We start from the raw sequence: 18,572 nt of genomic DNA, 5'->3' as shown, positions 1-18,572 counted from the left end.
ATAGTAGTTATATTCTTGTACATAGGGGCAGTATTATAGTAGTTATATTCTTGTACATAGGGGCAGTGTTATAGTCGTTATATTCTTGTACATAGGGGCAGTATCGTTGTACTGTGGTCTTCTTTTATGACCTTTCTACATTTTCAGCCCTACTCCGGCTGCCTCCTATTGATAGCCGGACGTGTGGGTGTGCCGGTCTGGTGCTGGTCTGGTCTTGTGAGTGCGTTGTCATCTGGTTGTAATCCTTTGCCCTTTGAAGTCCATTCTCCGCTGTGTCTTTAGGTTGCGGATCCTCTTTCTCGTGGGACATCTGCCGCATTCTCTGGAGTCGACAATGAATCTTCCTTCTATAAAAGGCCCAGGGATTTCTTATGTCAAAGTCAGGGTGAAGGAGACGTCTCCTTTATTTGCTGCTTATGATTCATCGGACATCTTGGTCCTCAGACCGTTAACAGCATCAGCTGCTAATACTCTGGCGTCTGCACCATTTAATGTGTCAATATTATCAATCGTATGATACAGAACCCAACGCCTGGGATGAGCGGGGCTGTATACCTGAGCTATATGTGTATAGTGCTGCACTCGCCAAGTTGCTGGTTTGTTTAACCCCCGACCTGACGGGATCATATTCACTGTGAATGTGACTGGCTTATCCCCAGCAGCTGAGTATTTCCCGCAGTAGTAATAGCTAGACAACTACTTAAATAGCAATCAACTACAATCTGTTATTCTTCCATTCAGTACTTCATACTCCTCTGTTTTGTAAAATGCATTCAATTCATAACTGATTTCTTTATAAATACTCAATGCAACTGCTGAACTGGCAATTTCTTGATTTAATGGAACAGTGTCATGGATATCAGCCGGGTTGGGGCTGTTTTTGGAATGTGTTCATCCCTTTATAAGATTTCCAACTTACAGGATATCTTCACCCCTGGAGGTCCCAAGTGGAACATATCGTCATCATGTTTGCTATCGCGATTTTACCTTTCGGTAGAGATTATGGCATGTATAGCATCATCTATCGGTCGTTATTTAGTTGGAGGGGTTCTGCCGGCCTTATGGTGATTAGAGTGAGTGATTTCTGTTCATTCCTTAGATATGGCATTTAAAATACGTGCGGGTAATAAGTAAATTGCTCAAAAAAATAAAGGGAACACTAAAATACCACATCCTAGTTATCACTGAAATATTTCAGTTGTAAATCTTTATTCATTACATAGTGGAATGTGTTGAGAACAATAAAACATAAAAATGATCAATATAAATCACAACTAATATCCCACGGAGGTCTGGAGTTGGAATGATGCTCAAAATCAAAGTGGAAAATGAAGTTACAGGCTGATCCAACTTCAGTGGAAATGCCTCATGACTAGGAAATGATGCTTAGTAGTGTGTGTGGCCTCCATGTGCCTGTATGAACTCCCTACAACGCCTGGGCATGCTCCTGATGAGGCAGCGGATGGTCTCCTGAGGGATCTCCTCCCAGACCTGGACTAAAGCATCCACCAACTCCTGGACAGTCTGTGGTGCAATGTGACATTGGTGGATGGTGCGAGACATGATGTCCCAGATGTGTTCAATCGGATTCAGGTCTGGGGAACGGGCGGGCCAGTCCATAGCTTCAATGCCTTCATCTTGCAGGAACTGCTGATACACTCCAGCCACGAGGTCTGGTATTGTCCTGCATTAGGAGGAACCAGGGCCAACCGCACCAGAATATGGTCTCACAAGGGGTCTGAGGGTCTCATCTCGGTACCTAATGGTAGGCAGGCTACATCTGGCGAGCACATGGAGGGCTGTGCGGCCCTCCAAAGAAATGCCACCCCACCACACCATTACTGACCCACTGCCAAACCGGTCATGCTGAAGGATGTTGCAGGCAGCAGATCTCCACGGTGTCTCCAGACTCTGTCACGTCTGTCACGTGCTCAGTGTGAACCTGCTTTCATCTGTGAAGAGCACAGGGCGCCAGTGGCGATTTTGCCAATCCTGGTGCTCTGTGGCAAATGCCAAGCGTCCTGCACGTTGTTGGTCTGTGAGCACAACCCCCATCTGTGTGAACGTTGGGCACTCAGACCATCCTCATTGAGTCGGTTTCTAACCGTTTTTGCAGACACATGCACATTTGTAGCCAGCAGGGCTCTGGCAGTGCTCCTCCTGTTCCTCCTTGCACAAAGGCTGAGGTAGTGGTCCTGCTGCTGGGTTGTTGTCTTCCTATGGCCCCCTCCACGTCTCCTGGAGTACTGGCCTGTTTTCTGGTAGCGCCTCCAGCCTCTGGACACTACGCTGACAGACACAGCAAACCTTGCCACTGCTCGCATTGATGTGCCATCATGGATGAGCTGCACTACCTGAGCCACTTGTGTGGGTTGTAGAGTCCGTCTCATGCTACCACGAGTGTGATAGCATAACCAACATTCAAAAGTGACCAAAACATCAGCCAGAAAGCATTGGTACTGAGATGTGGTCAGTGGTCCCCACATGCAGAACCACTCCTTTATTGAATGTGTCTTGATAATTGCCAATAATTTCCATCTGTTGTCTATTCCATGTGCACAACAGCTTGTGAAATTGTCAATCAGTGTTGCTTCCTAAGTGTACAGTTTGATTTCACAGAAGTGTGATTTACTTGGAGTTCTATTCTGTTGTTTAAGTGTTCCCTTTATTTTTTTAAGCAGTGTATTTGATCCCTTTCTGATTTTGTAAGTTTGCCCACTGACAAAGACATGAACAGTCTATACCGTATATACTTGAGTATAAGCCGAGATTTTTAGCCCATTTTTTTACACTGAAAGTGCCCTTCTCGGCTTATACTCGAATCATTGTCCCAGGGGGGTCAGCAGGGGATGGACATACTCACCTGCTCCTGGCACGGTCCCTGGCAGCTTCCCTGATGGTCTCCGGGCGCTGACGCGACGACACTCCCATAGGGGTAGAGCCGCATATTCATTACTGTAATGAGCGGGTACCAGTGACCGCTCAACGCTGGAAGAAGCTGTCAGCGCCCGGAGAAGACCATCAGTGAAGCTGCCAGGGACCGCGGCGGGAGCAGGTGAGTATAATGGGGTGCGTGAGCAGCATTGTGCAATATTCACCTGTCCTCGTTCCACCGCTGGGCGCCGCTCTGTCTTCCGCGTCCTCTGCTGTGACGCTCGAGTCAGAGGGCGCGATGGCGTGGTTAGTGCGCGCCTTCTGCCTGGATGTCAGTGCAGAGGACACGGAAGACATAGCGGCGCCCGGCAGTGGAACGAGTACAGGTGAATATTGCAAGTGCCGGTGGCCTGAGCGACGAGAGGTGAGTATGTCATTTTTACTTTTTTTTAATCGCCGCAACAGCATATGGGGCAAATATCTGTATGGAGCATCTTATGGGGCTATAATCAGCATTTGTGCAGCATTATATGGGGCAAATATCTCTATGGAGCATCTTATGGGGCTATAATCAGCATTTGTGCAGCATTATATGGGGGCAAATATCTCTGGAGCATCTTATGGGGCCATAATCAGCATTTGTGCAGCATTATATGGGGCAAATATTTCTATGGAGCATCTTATGGGGCTATAATCAACATTTTACCCTTCGCCATGACAGCACCCACTGGAGAGATAGGGATCCGCCCCAAGGAACAGGAAACCTACAGAGCGATAAAAGGGGGCGGTCCCCCTCTCCTCAGTTTAGGTTTCCTGTTCCCAGGGGACAGGATCTCTGGATTCTCCGAAACCACAGCACACCATACCTGGGCCACAAGCATCCGCCTGTGCGGTCTCTGCGGGAACGGCAGGGGATGCGGTCCAGAACCAGCGTCGGGGGAGACTCCGTTAGACGGCTCCCCCCTCGTCTGTCCGGCATGTGGGATGGCTGGGTCCAAAGGGGGCCGCCTGATTCCATGGAGCAACGCTGCGGAGGTGCGGACCGGCAAGTAAAGGGTCCACGATCTGTGGCACAGCAGCAGCGGCAGCCGGTACACCGCTCCTTGACGCAGGCCGGGGTAATGGCGGCCGCGCATGCGGGGAGCAGTGTAAGATTCCCCATACTGACCCGGAGGTGTTTGGAGCACTTCCAGGTCACTCACAGAGCGGTGAGGGAAAGCGCGGTTTCGCGCATACCCAGTACACCACTGTGTGAGAGAGAAAGGAAAAAAAAAAAAAAGGAACCGGATCTTTGCCTATAAAAAGGGGGATGGTTGCAAGCGCACAGGCGATGCAACTTGTCGTCCCCAGGCAAGACGGTGGACCCAGCAGGTGAGCCAACCAGCAGGAGGTCCTCAGATGCCAGCCGCAGGAGCGATGCCACGGATTCAAGATCCAAGAAGACGCTTCGGCCATCTGATCTGGTACCGTACAGCTTCACTGGGTGAGTGTAAAACCCCTCTACTTATAAAGCTGACACACTTTTCCACAACATCTTTTTCACCCAGGCCAAAAAGAAACAAAAGTCTAAGCACAAACAGTGTGCATTATGTGATGAACCTCCCAGATTCCCACCCCAAAAAGCTCTGCAACCAATGTATTTCCGAAACAATGCAGAGTCCATCTATGTCGGTTACAGATATAAGGGCCATAATTAGGGAAGAGTTACAGGCCATTACACAAGCCAGTGCACCCCCTAAGAAGTCCAGTAAAGAGAAGGCAGTATCCAGCTCTGAGTCTGATGAGGAAGGCGTCATCCACTCAGACTCCTCGCATACGTCATCCTCTTCCTCAGCACAATCTGACATTGAAGGTCGGGCTTGTTTTCCCCTTGATGGGGTTGACAACCTAGTAAAGTACATCAGGAATACAATAGGTTGTGAGGATACAAAAGATGACCAAACTGCACAAGACATCATGTTTGCAGGGTTGGCAGAGAGGAAGAGAAGAGCCTTTCCAGTAATTCCTGCCGTTAAGGCACTGATAAAGAGGGAGTGGGAAAAACAGGACCAGAGAGGTTTTCTCCCATCAGCCTCCAAAAGGAAGTACCCCTTTAGTGACGAGGAATTAATTTCATGGACTAAAATTCCTAAAGTGGACGCAGCAGTGGCCTCCACTTCAAAACAATCAGCTTTACCAGTCGAGGATGCAGGCCTACTCTCTGATCCTCTAGATCGGAAAGCGGAATCGTCACTGAAAAGATCATGGGAAGCTTCCACGGGCATATTTAAACCAACAATTGCCAGCACGTGCACAGCTAGATCCATGCTTGTTTGGATTGATCAGTTAGATCAACAGATCGAACAGGGGATCTCCAGACAAAAATTGCGGGATGCAACACCTTTAATTAGAGGAGCAGCAGCATTCATGGCCGATGCGTCAGCTGACTCTCTACGCCTCGCAGCAAGGTCGGCAGGTCTAGTAAATAATGCCAGACGAGCCTTGTGGATGAAGACCTGGAAGGGGGATACACAATCGAAAGCTAAGATCTGTGCTATTCCGTGTGAGGGTGAGTTTCTATTTGGAAAAGCGTTGGATGAGATCCTCAGAAAAGCAAAAGAGAGGAAAAAAGCCTTCCCTGACCCCTCAATTTCTTTCTATAGGAAGACCTTTAGGAGGAGACCGTTCAGGAAAAGAACACAAAATGAAAGACCGTCGCATGGGCCACAAGAGAGGGAAAACAGAGTGGCACTATGTTTAAAGGCCCCCCCTTCCGTAGAGACAATAAATATTAAAGCACTAGTCACCCCAGTAGGGGGTAGGTTAAAATTTTTCTTTCCCCAATGGCAAAAAATTACGTCAAATTCCTGGGTTCTAAAAATTATTAAAGAAGGAATGAAAATAGAATTCCTCCAAATTCCCCATGATTCTTTTGTTCTAACAGCCCTTTCCTCACCAATACAACAAAGGGCCCTTGAACTGGAAATCCAAAGTCTCATAGTTAAAAATGTCTTAGTTAGGGTACCAAAGGGACAGAAGGGTGGAGGGTTCTACTCTCCGTTATTTTTAATCCCTAAACCCGATGGTTCATTTCGAACAATTATAAATCTTAAAAAACTCAATACGTTTATTAAAAATTATACGTTTAAAATGGAATGTATTAGATCTGCCATTAAGCTCCTTTATCCAAATTGTAAAATGGGCGGCATTGATTTAAAGGATGCCTACTACCATCTCCCTATTCCTAACAGATATCAAAAATACTTAAGAGTGGCAGTAACTCTTGAGGGGGAGATTCATCATTTCCAGTACACGGCCATGCCCTTTGGTCTCTCCACAGCACCGAGGATCTTCACCAAAGTAATGTTAGAGGTGATGGCCTACCTTCGCCAAAAGGACACCTTAATCATCCCCTATTTAGATGATTTTTTAGTTGTAGGAAATTCGTCCCTTCAGTGTGCTGAACGGTTAACTGACACTGTCTCATCCTTAAAAGACCTGGGCTGGATCATCAACTACGAAAAATCCAGACTCATCCCACTTTCTCTCCAGACATTTTTAGGGTTCAATCTAGACTCCACAAAACAAAAATGTCTACTCCCACAAGTAAAAATATCTCTAATAGAGGAGAAAGTAGCAGCGGCCATTCACAAACCCCAAATGAACAGAGGAAATTCCTTAGGGCACCTCGAATCAAAAATTACATTATCAGAGAAGGTATTATCTTCCTTGTTGTTGTGGCTAGATAATAAGAACTTAACGGGCAGTGTCCCTTGGGTGATAACACCATCCCACACGGTAACTACTGATGCTAGTCCCCACGGGTGGGGTGCACACATGGGGGATAAATTCTGCCAGAGAATATGGAATAAAGATGAGATTTTTTATTCATCAAATTTAAAAGTTGAATGCAGTAAACTGCACTGCGTCAATTTCTCCCACAGCTACGAGGAAATCATGTCAGAATCTGTTCAGACAACACTACGACAGTGGCGTATTTAAACAAACAAGGCGGCAAACGATCAGAAACTCTGTCTTCCACAAAGAATACCTTAATCCTGGCCGAAAACCATCTGTTGTCCCTCTCTGCAGTCCACATCAAAGGAGAGAGCAATCAACAAGCAGACTTTCTAAGTCGACACACTCTACATCAAGGAGAATGGTGTCTAAATCCTCACATATTCCACAAAGTAACATTATTGTGGGGCAGGCCCCAGATAGACCTGTTTCCTACGAAACAGAACAGACAAGTCCAGAAATTTGCATCTCGGTCCCGTGCAGACCACCCGGACATTCTAGATGCTCTTCAAACACCCTGGCAATTCAAGCTGGCATATGCCTTCCCTCCGATAATTCTGCTTCCACAAGTAATACGGAAGATCAGGGAAGAACAGGCCAGGATAATATTGATAGCACCATTCTGGCCCAAAAGACCATGGTTCTCGTGCCTGCAGTCAATGTCGGTGACAGACCCATGGGTCCTCCCCTCAATCCCAGACCTTCTCTCTCAGGGACCTTTCTTCCACCCTCATAATAATAATAATAATAATACTTATTTTTATATAGCGCTAACATATTCCACAGCGCTTTACAGGTTGCATACATTATCATCGCTGTCCCCGATGGGGCTCACAATCTAGAATCCCTATCAGTATGTCTTTGGAATGTGGGAGGAAACCGGAGTGCCGGACAGCCTCCACTTGACGGCCTGGAATTTGAAAGGCAGATATTAAATTCCAGGGGGTTCTCAAAAGGCCTAATTGATAAACTCCTGCTTAGCAGGAAACCATCTACAACAAAAATTTATACCAAAATATGGAAAAAGTTTCTTCAGTTCCATACAGGTTCAAACCCCTCTGAAGTCCCGATAAAATCTATCCTAGAATTTCTACAGAAAGGGAAAGAGGTCTGTCGGTTAACACACTAAAGGTTCAGGTGTCCGCTCTGGGTGCCATCTATGGCCATGATATTGCTGGTAATAAATGGGTATCCCGCTTAATCGCGGCCTGTGAACGAGTTACTCCTGTCCACATACCTAGAATAGCTCCTTGGGACCTAAACCTAGTCCTAGACTCTCTAACGGAACCTCCGTTTGAGCCTATAGACACAGTATCTCTAAAACACTTGTCGCTAAAAACAGCCTTCTTAGTAGCCTTAACATCGGCTAGAAGAGTCAGCGACATTCAGGCCTTGTCGATAGATCAACCTTACCTTCTCACTTTTCATGACAGACTAGTTTTAAAACCAGACCCCTTATTCCTTCCTAAGGTAGCAGGGAAATTCCACAGGTCACAAGAAATACACCTTCCTACTTTCTTTAAAGACCCCTCTACTCCTGAAGAACAAAAATTTCACACTCTAGATGTCAGGAGAGTAGTTTTGCAATATGTTGAAAAAACTAGTAGTTGGAGGCAGAGTAGGGCTCTGTTCATGTTCTTCCAGGGCAAAAAGAAAGGGTATGGAGTCACAAGAGCAACATTATCCAGGTGGATAAGGGACATTCCACCAGAGCCATGGCTTCCTCCTGGGCCGAAAAAGGGAATGTTCCAATTGAGGACATATGTAAGGCCGCAACATGGTTGGCTCCTTCCACTTTCTGTAATCACTACAGGCTTAATCTTTCATCAGACTCTGACCTACACTTTGGCAGGACTATCCTCAGCATGGTGGTCCCCCCCCTAGGTGTTGGTCTCTGGAAATCTCTCCAGTGGGTGCTGTCATGGCGAAGGGTAAATAACCGGATTACTTACGGTAATGCTCTTTTAATGAGTCCATGACAGCACCCAGTCACATCCCTCCCTAATAAATAAAAGCCAATGTAATTACTTCTATGAAGTTTATAGCCTTACGATATATCGTAATATTTGACTAATACTGGCGGTCCTCCAGGTACTACTGAAATTAAACTGAGGAGGAGAGGGGGACCGCCCCCTTTTATCTCTCTGTAGGTTTCCTGTTCCTTGGGGCGGATCCCTATCTCTCCAGTGGGTGCTGTCATGGACTCATTAAAAGAGCATTACCGTAAGTAATCCGGGTAATTTGCAGCATTATATGGAGCAAATATCTCTATGGAGCATCTTATGGGGCCATAATCAGCATTTGTGCAGCATTATATGGGGCAAATATCTTTATGGAACATCTTATGGGGCCACAATCAGCATTTGTGCAGCATTATTTGGGGCAAATATCTCTACGGAGCATCTTATGGGGCCATAGTATACATATTTGCAGCATTATATGGGGCAAATGTCTATGGAGCATCTTATGGGGCCATAATCAGCATTTGTGCAGCATTATATGGGGCCATAATCAACATACAGTGGGGCAAAAAAGTATTTAGTCAGTCAGCAATAGTGCAAGTTCCACCACTTAAAAAGATGAGAGGCGTCTGTAATTTACATCATAGGTAGACCTCAACTATGGGAGACAAACTGAGAAAAAAAAATCCAGAAAATCACATTGTCTGTTTTTTTAACATTTTATTTGCATATTATGGTGGAAAATAAGTATTTGGTCAGAAACAAAATTTCATCTCAATACTTTGTAATATATCCTTTGTTGGCAATGACAGAGGTCAAACGTTTTCTGTAAGTCTTCACAAGGTTGCCACACACTGTTGTTGGTATGTTGGCCCATTCCTCCATGCAGATCTCCTCTAGAGCAGTGATGTTTTTGGCTTTTCGCTTGGCAACACGGACTTTCAACTCCCTCCAAAGGTTTTCTATAGGGTTGAGATCTGGAGACTGGCTAGGCCACTCCAGGACCTTGAAATGCTTCTTACGAAGCCACTCCTTCGTTGCCCTGGCGGTGTGCTTTGGATCATTGTCATGTTGAAAGACCCAGCCACGTTTCATCTTCAATGCCCTTGCTGATGGAAGGAGGTTTGCACTCAAAATCTCACGATACATGGCCCCATTCATTCTTTCATGTACCCGGATCAGTTGTCCTGGCCCCTTTGCAGAGAAACAGCCCCAAAGCATGATGTTTCCACCACCATGCTTTACAGTAGGTATGGTATTCTTTTTCCTCCAAACACGACAAGTTGTGTTTCTACCAAACAGTTCCAGTTTGGTTTCATCAGACCATAGGACATTCTCCCAAAACTCCTCTGGATCATCCAAATGCTCTCTAGCAAACTTCAGATGGGCCCGGACATGTACTGGCTTAAGCAGTGGGACACGTCTGGCACTGCAGGATCTGAGTCCATGGTGGCGTAGTGTGTTACTTATGGTAGGCCTTGTTACATTGGTCCCAGCTCTCTGCAGTTCATTCACTAGGTCCCCCCGCGTGGTTCTGGGATTTTTGCTCACCGTTCTTGTGATCATTCTGACCCCACGGGGTGGGATTTTGCGTGGAGCCCCAGATCGAAGGAGATTATCAGTGGTCTTGTATGTCTTCCATTTTCTAATTATTGCTCCCACTGTTGATTTCTTCACTGCAAGCTGGTTGGCTATTGCAGATTCAGTCTTCCCAGCCTGGTGCAGGGCTACAATTTTGTTTCTGGTGTCCTTTGACAGCTCTTTGGTCTTCACCATAGTGGAGTTTGGAGTCAGACTGTTTGAGGGTGTGCACAGGTGTCTTTTTATACTGATAACAAGTTTAAACAGGTGCCATTACTACAGGTAATGAGTGGAGGAAAGAGGAGACTCTTAAAGAAGAAGTTACAGGTCTGTGAGAGCCAGAAATCTTGATTGTTTGTTTCTGACCAAATACTTATTTTCCACCATAATATGCAAATAAATTGTTAAAAAAAACAGACAATGTGATTTTCTGGATTTTTTTTTCTCAGTTTGTCTCCCATAGTTGAGGTCTACCTATGATGTAAATTACAGACGCCTCTCATCTTTTTAAGTGGTGGAACTTGCACTATTGCTGACTGACTAAATACTTTTTTGCCCCACTGTATGTGCAGCATTATATGGATCAGATATCTCTATGGAGCATCTTATGGGGCCACAATCAGCATATGGATATTCAAAAACACTTAACCTACTGATGTCTCTATTAATTGTACTTTTATTGGTTTCTGCTGCATTTCCCACCCTAGGCTTATACTTGAGTCATTAAGTTTTCCCAGTTTTTTGTGGCAAAGTTAGGAGTCTTGGCTTATACTCCGGTCGGCTTATACTTGAGTATATACGGTAATTTTAAGAGTAGGTTAATTTTAACATTGAGAGCTAGAATATCAAAAATAAAATCCAGAAAATCACATTGTACAAAATATATAAATGTATTTGCATTTTGCAGTGAGAAATAAGTATTTGATCCCCTACCAACCATTAAGAGTTCTGGCTCCTACAGACCAGTTAGACGCTCCTTATCAAGTCGTTACCTGCATTAAAGATAGTTGCCTTACATAGTCTCCTTCATAAAAGACTCCTGTCCACAGGCTCTATCAGTCAGACTCTAACCTCTACAACATGGGTAAGACCAAAGAGCTTTCTAAGGATGTCAGGAACAATATCATAGACCTGCACAAAGCTGGAATGGGATACAAAACCATAAGTAAAGTGGGTGAGAAGGAAACAACTGTTGGTGCAATAGTAAGAAAATGGAAGAAAAACGAAATGACTGTCAATTGACATCGATCAGGGGCACCATGCAAGATCTCACCTCGTGGGGTATCCTTGATCATGAAGGTGAGAGATCAGCCTAAAACTACATGGGGGAACTTGTTAGTGATCTCAAGACAGTGGGATTATAGTCACCAAGAAGACCATTGGTAACACATTACGCCATAAAGGTTTAAAATCCTACAGTGCCCACAAGGTCCCCCTGCTCAAGAAGGCACATGTGCAGGCCCGTCTGAAGTTTGCCAATGAACACCTGGATGATTCTGTGAGTGATTGGGAGAAGGTGCTGTGGTCAGGCGAGACAAAAATTGAGGGATTTGGCATTAGCTCAACTCGCCATGTTTGGAGGATGAGAAATGCTGCCTATGACCCAAAGAACACCATCCCCACTGTCAAGCATGGCGGTGGAAACATGTTTTAGGGGTGTTTCTCTGCTAAAGGCACAGGACTACTTCACATCAATGGAAAATGGATGGAGCCATGTACCGTAAAATCCTGAGTGATAACCTCCTTCCCTCCGTCAGGACATTAAAAATGGGTTGTGACTGGCTCTTCCAGCAAGACAATGACCCAAAACCTTCCGGCAAGGCAACAAAGGAGTGGCTCAGAAAGAAGCACATTAAGGTCATGGACTGGCCTCGGGCGGACTATAATAGGGTCAATCTGGGCGGTAGCCCAGGGCCCAGTGGTGTTGGGGGGCCCTGGGCTACCGCTCAGATTGCCCACCGCCATAAGGGCATTACTGCCCTGACTGGCGTATGGGCCCGGTGAGCAGAGGGGGCCTGCATCGGGCCCCGTCTCATCTGCTCACCGGACCCCTACCGGCGCTGCGGCAGTTAAACGCTATTGATGTGCGGGCGCGCGCGCACGTCAATAGTTAACTCATCGTCAGCCGCCGGCGAGTGCGCACTTCAGCTGCGAGGAGAGAGCATCGCCGAAGGAGCACGGACAGGTGAGGAGAACATTTTTTTCGTTGTTGCAAATGGCAATCCGGGGGGCCCAGGCCAGTATGCTGGACACTGGGGGCAGAGATGCTGGGGGCAATATGCTGGACACACTGGGGGCAATATGCTGGAGACACTGGGGCAGATTGCTGGACACACTGGGGGCAATATGTTGGCGACACTGGGGCAGGATGCTGGACAAACTGGGGATAATATGCTGGAGACACTGGGAGCAATATGCTGGAGACACTGAGGCAGGATGCTGGACAAATGGGCAATATGCTGGACACACGGGCAGAATGCTGGACAAACTGGGGGCAATATGCTGGACACACGGGCAGAATGCTGGACAAACGGGGCAATATGCTGGAGACACTGGAGCAGGATGCTGGACAAACTGGGGCAATATGCTGGACACACTGGGCGCAAAATGCTGGAGACACTGGGGCAGATTGCTGGACACACTGGGGCAATATGCTGGACACACTGGGGGCAATATGCTGGACACACTGCGGCAATATGCTGGACACACTGGGGGCAATATGCTGGAGACTCTGGGACAGCATGCTGGACAAACTGGGGGCAATATGCTGGACACACTGAGGACAATATGCTGGAGACACTGGGGCAGAATGCTGGACAAACTGGGGGCAATATGCTGGAGACACTGGGGCAGGATGCTGGACAATCGGGGCAATATGCTGGACACACTGGGGGCAATATGCTGGACACACTGGGGGCAATCTGCTGAAGACACTGGGGCATATTGCTGGACACACTGGGAGCAATATGCTGGACACACTGGGGCAGAATTCTGGACAAACTGGGGGCAATATGCTGGAGACATTGGGGCAGGATGCTGGACACACTGGGGGCAATATGCTGGACACACTGGGGGAAATATGCTGGAGACACTGGGGCAGATTGCTGGACACACTGGGGGCAATATGCTGGACACACTGGGGCAGGATGATGGACACACTGGGGGCAGGATGATGGACACACTGGGGGCAGGATACTGGACACATTGGGGGCAGAGATGCTGGACATTGGGGGCAGAGATGCTGGACACATTGGGGGCAGAGATGCATGACATTGGGAGCAGAGATGCTGGACATTGGGGGCAGGATGCTGGACACATTGGGGCAGAGATGCTGGACATTGGGGCAGAGATGCTGGACACATTGGGGGCAGAAATGCTAGACACTGGGGGCAGAGATACTGGACACACTGGGGGCAGGATGCTGGACACATTGGGGGCAGAGATGCTGGACATTGGGGGCAGGGTACTGGACACTCTGGGGGCAGGATGCTGGACACATTGGGGCAGAGATACTGGACATTGGGGGCAGAGATACTGGGCACTGGGGGCAGAGATGCTGGACACATTGGGGCAGAGATGCTGGACATTGGGGGCAGAGATACTGGGCACTGGGGGCAGAGATGCTGGACACATTGGGGCAGAGATGCTGGACACACTGGGGGCAGGACTGGAGACAGATGGGGCAGGATTGGAGACATGGGCAGAATGAAAGACATGGGGCAGGATTGGAGACAGATCGTGCAGGATCATGGGGCAGGATGGATACGATGCAGTCTGATGGGGCAGGATGGGGAGATCATATGGGGGAGGATGGATACTCAGGGCAGGATGGGAGAACATATGGCTGTAGCCAGGAATGAGATACACAGGGCCAGGATGGGGGATATTATTATTACCATAGGGGATAATTAAGGAATATTATTACTGCAGTAATGTATTTACTTTATTTTTTGAGGACACTGTTTTAATTGGGGGGGCGGTCCTGTTACTGTGTAGAGTGACACTATGTTGCCTCTTTTTCTTCATGTGGTGTAATGTAGAAGTTGGGAAAAATTAAGTAATGTGTTCTGCAAGCGGAGCTCGAGATAACTGTGTTATTTCCTGCAGAGACGAGTCCTGGCTGGATGAATTGATGGCGGTCTGTGCTGGATGAAAGATGAAGGTCTTCACCTAGAGACGTCACTGGTGAGTCAGTGTTACCTATACACTGACACGTGACACTGCATACTAAGTACAGATCTCCTGTAAATACTGGCACTTATGGTGATAGTATTGTGTTTTATTTTTTTTTCTTCCTAACTGAAGGGTAAATTGACTAGATCAATGGATGTTTGACAGGTTATAGTTTCACACAGCAACTATTTTTCTGGAATAATCTGGTTCAGGTATATGATGACCCCGTCGCATGACCCCATCACATGACCGGGGAGCCCACAGTGTCTGAACAGCCCGGGGCCCTGGCTACCCTTAATCCACCCCTGACTGGCCTAGCCAGTCTCCAGACCTTAATCCCATAGAAAACTTATGGAGGGAGATGAAGCTCCAAGATGGACCAAAATTCCTCCTGACATGCGCGCAAACCTCATCATCAACTACAAAAAACGTCTGACTGCTGTGCTTGCCATAAAGGATTTTGCCACCAAGTCTTGTTTGCCAGAGGGATCAAATACTTATTTCTCACTGCATGATGCAAATAAATTTATATAATTTATACAATGTCATTTTCTGGATTTTATTTTTGATTTTCTATCTCTCAATGTTAAAATTAACCTATCCTTAAAATTATAGACTGTTCATGTCTTTGTCAGTGGGCAAACTTTACAAAATCAGCAAGGGATGAAATATTTATTTCACCCACTGTATATCTGCTATAAATATCGGATCGATGCAAGCCCCAATATTCATATCTGGACACCGATGACGAAGAATTTTTGATCGGAGGAAGCACTATTCTTGAAACCACAGCAGTCATGCAATTCTCCGGCTACGCACGAAGATGTCTCAGACTTCATATCTTCATATCTAGTCTCCCTGCTGTAAGAATCTGGTCACCGCAGGAGGTCCCTACTTCAGTGGATATGGAAGTGTCTGATCTTTATCTCATTTCCCTTGTTTTAATTAGTCCCATATGTAGGCCGATTTCAATGAGGTTGAAGTGTCTGCTGAGCTCTTCTCCCTTCTCTGGAGACTTCTTATGGGTGTTTTTTTTTTGGCCAAGACTAGGTAAAAACAATGCTTCCCGACATTTCAGAAAAGTGAATTTATAAGCTGGTGCAGTCGCTCAGATAGCAATTACCTAATAGGAACAGATTTGCTGAGTTGTGAAGACGCAAGTAGTCGCTCAAAATACAATTCCCCAATATGAGTGCTGGACAGCAGAGCTTGACATTGTCTTGCTCCGAGTGTCTTGAGCTGCCTCTAATCCCCCCATATAATGTTTCCTGGCTTAAGCTAGGGGCTCAGAATGCCCGTTATTAGCAACTGGCATTTGCCCATTGTCTTGGGGGACTGTGTCCAACCCTCCTTATCTCATTCTTGGAGGGACGTGGCGCTTTCATAGAGATGGCATCTGGAGCAGATGGAGGAGACTTAGGGGCAAATGTCATGAAAGTCTGAGTGAGGACAGACAGGTCTATATCGGGGTGATACGCGGTAGGGAGGGGACACCACTTATAGCTGGAAAATTCATCTTTTCCCGATATGATGTCACATAACGTCCCAGGGTGGCGTCATCTCATATAGCAGAAAGTGGGGTAACGTAAAGTCTCTTACATCCAGAGCACTTAAAGGGCACTTCCACTTATTTCCTATTTATCCACCTATGGTCTCCACATGCCTGTACTAGTGCAGCACTGGTGTTCATATATTAGAGAACACTTTGTGCAATTTTCATGGTAGTAAAATTCAGAGAAAACGATGCTTTACAGCATGCTGCACACAAACCAGGGGCGGGGCTTCCTACATGAGCTCGTTTCACTGTTGTGTGGGGGAGTAGGAAGCACCTTATTTGTGGATGGACGCATGGTGGGCACCATATTTGGGGTCCTGCATTGGGTTGAGCACTGTATTTGTGAGCCTACCCTTTGGCAGGCACTGTTTTTGGGTTCTGGCCCTGTGATGACCACTGTTTTGGGGGTCCTGTCCTGTGCCGTATTGTATTTGGAGTCTAGTTCTGTGGTGGGCAATACATTTAGAGTATGGTCCAGCGGTGGGTGCTGTATTTGGAATATGGTCCAGTGGTGGGCACTGTATTTGAGGTCCAACATTGGAGATGGAACTGTATTTAGGGTCTAGTCCAGTGGTGAGCACTGTTTTGTGGTCTGACATTGGGCTGGGTTCTGTATTTGCTATCTGGCACTGTATTTGGGGCCTACTAATTTGGTGGGCACTGTATTTGGGTCTCGTCCCATGGTGGGCACTGTATTTGGTTCTAGTCCCCTGGTGGGAACTGTATTTGAGCTTAATCCCATGGTGGGCACTGTATTTGGGCTTAGTCCCATGGTGGGCATTGTATTTGGGATCTGGTCCCATGGTGGACACAGTATTTGGGTCTAGTTCCGTGGTGGACCCTCTATTTGGGCCTAGTCCCATGGTGGACACTGCATTTTGGTCTAGTCCCATGGTGGGCCCTGTATTTGGGTCTAGTTCTGTGGTGGGCACTGTATTTGATTCTAGTCCCATGGTGGACACTGTATTTGGGTCTAGTCCCGTGGTGGGCCCTGTATTTGGGCCTAGTCCCATGGTGGACATTGTATTTGGGTCTAGTCCCATGGTGGACACTGTATTTGGGTCTAGTCCCATGGTGGGCCCTGTGTCATGATCCCAATGGCAGGGGATCACTAAAGGACAAGCACAGATACAAACAAGCTCTAGGGCGATGGAACCTGAGCTGACCGCGACCCTGAACCTAACACACAAATAAAAGTAGCCGGGGAACGTGCCTACGATGATCCTAGACGTCTCGCTCCAGCCGAAGATCTAACTTCCCCTATTAGAAGAAACACAGACCTCTCTTGCCTCCAGAGAAATACCCCACAGAAATAGCAGCCCCCCACATATAATGACGGTGAAATGAGAGGAAAGCACATACGCAGTATGAAAACAGTTTCAGCAAAATGAGGCCCGCTAAAGCTAGATAGCAGAGGATACAAAAGTGAACTGCGCGGTCAGCGAAAAACCCTTCAAAAAACCATCCTGAAATTACTTGAACTCATGTGCCAACTCATGGTACATGAGGAGCAATTTCAGCCCACTAGAGCAACCAGCAGCAAGAATCACATATCTGCAGGCTGGACTAAAAAACCAAATAAAGCAAAACACCAAAACAGGAAAATCCAAACTTTGCTTGACCAGAAGGTTCTAGGAGCAGGGAGCAGAGGTAACAAGACACACTGGATACATTGATAACCGGCGAGGAAATGCCAGCAAAGCCAGGTTAAATAGGAAACTCCCATATCCTGATGGAACAGGTGGAACCCAGAGACCCAGGAAAGACAAGTCACCCAGTACCATCAGTAACCACCAGAGGGAGCCCAAAAACAACTCACAACAGTACCCCCCCCTTGAGGAGGGGTCACCGAACCCTCACGAGAACCACCAGGGCGACCAGGATGAGCCCTATGAAAAGCGCGAACCAAATCATCAGCATGAACATCCGAGGCAACCACCCAAGAATTATCCTCCTGACCATAACCCTTCCACTTGACCAAATACTGGAGTTTCCGTCTGGAAACACGAGAATCCAAGATCTTCTCCACAACATACTCCAATTCTCCCTCCACCAGCACTGGAGCAGGAGGCTCAAGCGAAGGAACAACAGGTACCTCATACTTCCGCAACAACGACCGATGGAACCCATTATGAATAGCAAACGATGCCGGGAGATCCAAACGAAACGACACAGGGTTAAGAATTTCCAAGATCCTATAGGGACCGATGAACCGAGGCTTGAACTTAGGAGAAGAGACCTTCATAGGAACAAAACGAGAAGACAACCACACCAAGTCCCCAACAAGAAGTCGAGGACCCACGCGGCGACGGCGATTAGCAAACTGCTGAGCCTTCTCCTGGGACAACTTCAAATTGTCCACCACATGACTCCAAATCCGATGCAACCTATCCACCACCATGTCCACTCCAGGACAATCAGAAGGCTCCACCTGACCAGAGGAAAAACGAGGATGAAACCCCGAATTACAAAAGAAAGGAGAAACCAAGGTAGCAGAACTAGCCCGATTATTAAGGGCAAACTCGGCCAGCGGCAAAAAGGTAACCCAGTCATCCTGATCAGCAGAAACAAAACACCTTAAATAAGTTTCCAAGGTCTGATTAGTTCGTTCAGTCTGGCCATTCGTCTGAGGATGGAATGCAGACGAAAAG

This window comes from Ranitomeya imitator, chromosome 2 (genome assembly GCF_032444005.1).
Source record: "Ranitomeya imitator isolate aRanImi1 chromosome 2, aRanImi1.pri, whole genome shotgun sequence".
Classification (NCBI taxonomy): domain Eukaryota; kingdom Metazoa; phylum Chordata; class Amphibia; order Anura; family Dendrobatidae; genus Ranitomeya; species Ranitomeya imitator.
This window is presented reverse-complemented; position numbering follows the sequence as displayed.